The sequence below is a fragment of the Urocitellus parryii genome, chromosome 2 (assembly GCF_045843805.1).
Source record: "Urocitellus parryii isolate mUroPar1 chromosome 2, mUroPar1.hap1, whole genome shotgun sequence".
NCBI lineage: Eukaryota > Metazoa > Chordata > Mammalia > Rodentia > Sciuridae > Urocitellus > Urocitellus parryii.
The window spans coordinates 61,759,700-61,764,772 of record NC_135532.1 but is presented as its reverse complement, the minus strand read 5'-3'; positions in this window follow the sequence as shown (position 1 = coordinate 61,764,772).

The window sequence follows — 5,073 nt, the reverse complement described above, 5'->3', positions numbered from 1 at the left end:
CTCAATGTGGAGGGCAAAGCAAGCTGTACAGAGCACACTAGCTGAGGAGTTTGCATAGGCCTTAGGCTACATTGTTATACAACACATTCCTTAGAAGACTTCTGAACAGAAGCATGGTGGGGGTGGGGGGAAGCATGGCATTTCCTATGTATGTAAGAATGCGGAAATTACCTTGATTCCCCTGGGCTTTCTTACTGGTCTTAGTGATGTAATCACATGCAATTGACTTTTGTAATGAGCAACTTCATTTTGAATATTTTCACCATTACTCATAGGTTTTATTGTTTGTAACCTAATTAAAGGAATATTGAATAGATTTTCAGTGAGTATATTAAGGGTAATTGCTAGTTGAATTCCTAAATTTTAGGGAAAATAGAAAAAGTGATTCCATTGATGAGCAAGCATTTAATATATAAAGTTTCTTCCACCTTTTTGTTTCTTGTTCCATATTTTGTTTTTAGTTTGCCACAGAATCAATTAGCACTAATATATTCCTGTGGATTTTGTCTGCTGATAATTACTCTCACTCAGTAGGACTGGTTGCTTGTGAATTTCACTTTTAGTAAAAATTTCCTATGATAAAGTTTTTTTCTTTGCCTATGTAAAATTTAAATATATAAGCTAAATCTTGCTCAATTAAAAATCATTGTTTTCTCCTCCTCCTCCCTCCCTCCTCCTCCTCCTACCCCCCCTCCTCCTTCTCCTCCTCCTCCCCCTCCCCCTCCCCCTCCCCCTCCCCTTCCTCCTCTTCTTCCTCCTCCTCCTCTTCTTCTTCTTCTTCTTCTTCTTCTTCTTCTTCTTCTTCTTCTTCTTCTTCTTCTTCTTCTTCTTCTTCTTCTTCTTCTTCTTTCATTTTTCCTTGGGTGAGGTTTTATTTCAGGTTCCTTTTGTAGCTTTTTTCCCATCATTGATTTACCAGTCTATTATTTGGTGGTGTGACTTGATCTTTTTTTGTATTTTTTTTTCCTTTCCCAGTGATGGGGCTTTCTATTATGGTTTTGTTCCTATTCTTTTTCCTCTGCTGGTGAATGCAATTTCATTGTATATAGTTCAATAATGTTTTAGAATGTGATGCCTCTTCTCCTAAGATTTTGGAGGACTATGAGAGCTAAGTTTACCTAATATATAAAATGTTTGCTGTGGTCAGAATTTTCTTTCTTCATAAAGTCAAGGAACATGTGGACTAAGCACTTGGCATTTTTCCCCCTGTGTTTCTGTTGGGGTGCAGCGGAGCGTCGGAGGGAGAGACCACACAAGAGACTCACTTCATGCAATCGCAGGGGGGAAATTTATTGGGGATCCGTTCCAGCGCGCTGGGACTCTGTGCCCACTCAAGAAGGGAGAGCGGCTCAGAGCCCAAAGCAGAGGTCAAGAGGAGCTTAAGTACACTTTTTGGAGAGCGCGGTGGGCTTTGCATACATCAGAACAAATCATCATGAGGCTCGGGAAAATTGAACAACATCTCTGAGTCAGGATTAGTACATACATTGGCGGGAACAATCAGGGCAGGAGTGATTGGTGCTCCTAGGTGGGGTACATTCAAACTGATTAGTTTAGGTCCTGCAATGCCTACGTGCCAAGCAACTCGGAACCCTTAGCTATTAAACAACCAGAAAGTCAGTGGAAATATTTACTGGGCAGTTCCAGTATTGTCCTAACAGCTACAGGGATTACAGGTTTTGGGGGTAGCAGAGGGACTCTAACAATACCTAGTCTTTTACTTTTTAACCCAATCCCTGCACTTTGGAAACTTTAGGATGCCTGGTCTTTTACACTTTAACTCAGGCTCTGCGGCTTAGGATCAGCTTAGAAATTTTACCTTTACATTTCATGGATAGAAATGACTACTTGGATGAACTGAATGATATGTTTATTGAATATATATAAAGTATTAACTTCTCAAATAACCATATGGCATTTCCTTTACTCTTTATAAAAAAAAAACCAATGTGAGGTAGTAATATGAATACACTTAGGGGGGTTTTGAAGTGTGTTTCAAGTAGATCACATATGCTAAGGGGCAGGGCACTTTCTTGTGTGTTTTTATATACATTTTAAAAACTATCATAGAGAGAAGTGAGCTTTGGGCAGACTCAAACAGTATTTTTTTTTTATTGGTTGTTCAAAACCTTACAAGGCTCTTGACATATCATATTTCAGACATTAGTTTCAAGTGAGTTATGAACTCCCATTTTTACCCCAAATACAGATTGCAGAATCACATCAGTTACACATTCACCTTTTTACATAATGCCCTATTAGTAACTGTTGTATTCTGCTACCTTTCCTATCCTCTACTATCCCCCCTCCCCTCCCCCTCAAACAGTATTTTTAAGTTCTGGTTGCTGCACTATTTCTCAAATGTCATCTAAATGTTGGTGGAACCTTGATTTTTTTCCCCCTTTGTGAAGGAGGTTTAGTGAAAAAAAAAAATCCAGTTAATAGGATTTGTTAATATTTCCCCATCCAATTTTTGCCTGTTGCAGAGAACTAAATAATGTAGATCCACTGGGGCTTGACTTGTTGACAGAAAGACCAACTGTTGTATTCATGTCACAAATATTTATAGAAAACTGGGTGTGTGTAAACTTACTTGTTTGTTATTTATAATTCTGCTCTCATTGAAAGAGGACAGATTCTGGTTAGAAAAACCAAGAGATAAATAAAGTTCTCTAGAAAGGGAAGAGATACATGAGGATGAGGTTTTAAACCAGAGTGTGTAAGATCGAGTTTGAAGGGTGAACGGAGGGAAACAGTCTCTAGAAAGGACTGGGTGGCTGGGGGCTGCAAGGACTGTTTAATCTTCATGAAGACAACCAGAGAAGGTATCTTCCATCCCTTCTGATAATCCAGAAAGCTGAGTCCATTAGCAGGATAAAGTTACATCTGTATCAAGCCCAACGACAGGTTGTGTGTGTGCCAAATGTGGGGAGACCCAAAAGTAAACACTGGACAGAGATATTTTCTTCAAAACACAATGTGTTTAAGTAGTATTTATGAAGTTTTATTGTGATGAGTATTCTTTTGTGTTTCAACATGAAATCAATAGTAAAATGTCTCATTGTTGTGAATGAGAAAAGCTACTGTATGGTGTGTGAATATAATTCTAGTTAATGTATTGCAGTTTGAAGTATTTTTGGATTGTTTCAAAGTTCCATGTCCTGCTTTAGGGTTTTACTAGACAAGAAATGAAGCTTTGAGAACTAAAAATGTCAGCAGGGGCTTAAACTCAGGTCTGCTGCCCCTGAGGCTAATGTTCCTAATGATTGTGTTTGGTTGAGAAAACATCAATAGAGTGATCCACAAGTTTCTTACTGGAAGCATCCCGCTGGCAGCCCCAAGGACATAGTGGGCGCAGTTGAGGGGAGCTCAGTACTAACAGGAGCAGTAGTGGGAGGAATAGATAGCTAACCTTAATTTAAAAAAATCCATGGAGCAACCTGTTATTGTTCTTTTATGTTATTAAATAAGAAATCCAACTGTGTTTTTAGGTGCTTTATTTTCATGCTAAGATGTCCTAGCAACTGAACAATCTACAAAGATTCATTGAGCAGGAAAGGAATAACTAGACAGTCTTATTAACTTGGTTGTTTGTAACATGGAGACACTTTGTTTTAACTTTTAGAAATGAAAAATATGGCAAAAATGTGATTTCTCAAGCCATATTCACAGCTGCTTGTTCTTCAAGTACATTTTAACAAGCCATTTTGTAGAGTAATGAGTTCCTTGCAATTCACTGTCTGACCCTCTCTCCAGCAGCAGTGGCATCCTCTGGTTGCTTGTTAGAAAGTACAGGATTTCAGGTTCCACCCAGATCCTCTGAATTAGACTCTGTATTTTGACAGGGTCTACAGGTGATTCTACTGCTCTAGGGCAATTTTGGACTCTGCGGTGAATTAAAAAATATTGGGAATATCTTAGCCCTGCCTGAGCTTGCTTGTAATGGAAATTAGCTAAAAGCACATGAACTGGCAATTAACAAAAGTCAGGAGGATTTCTTCGCCAAGTCTGTGGTATCCACAAAAAAGTTATAAGTGTTGGAAGGAAGGAGCAATCACAGCCAATTAGGTCCACCAGGGAAGATTTCAGGCCTGTTGCCTTCTATTTATTTCATTCTCTTAACCTCCAAACTTGCCATAGGCTCCTGCAGCTCTAGGGGGCAGTGTGTCACAGTAAAAGGCAGATTGCATCAATACCCCAGTGTTCCTCTTAATAGCCCCGGGACCTTGGAAAACCAAGTAATAATCCCCCAGAACCTGAGTTTTTTGACAAATAGAAAACTCACAAGATTGTTGTAAGGATTAAAAGGTAAAATAAGTGTGATGCTTAATATATTAGGTACTCAGTTTTTGCTGGTGCTGCATTCCCCTTGTCTAATTCACAATTACAAAAAGAGAGCTGTACTGTTTTTGAACCTCAAGGAGTTTGCTATAACATTCTCTTGTAAGTGTGACTTATAAGCATAGTTTCTTCATTTGGGAGGTAAAAATGTGAGATGGATCTTGAATAATAACTATATTGTCGCAAGTGTAATCAACAATGATGATAATTGAAGTTGATATTCCAGATGTGATATTGTTACAAATGAAAATCATCATAGTCCCTGGAAACCGGTATGTAGCTCTCAACTTCCCATAGATTTTTTTGAAAATCAATATTATTAGGGAAATCAGAACACGTTGGCATTCTCCAAACAGGGAGAGCAGCCTCCCTTACTGTGTGCACACGCACATACAGATTTAAAACAAACAAACAAACAAAAAAAACACAAGAAATACTGGCAAATGTAATAACATGGAAGACATAAGTGAAATAAGCCAGTCATGGAAGTACAAATACAGAATGACTCCATTTATATGTAGAATCTAACATAGTCAAGCACAGAATCAGAAGGCAGAATGAATTCTGGCTGCCAGAAGCTAGAAGTTGGGGTGGGAAGAAAATAGGAAATTGCTGCTAAATAGATAAAAATGTTAATTATTTAGGATGAATAAGATCTAGACATCTGCTGTACAACATTGTGATTATAGTTAGCAATATATTATATTGTACACCTAAAATTTGGTTAAGAGG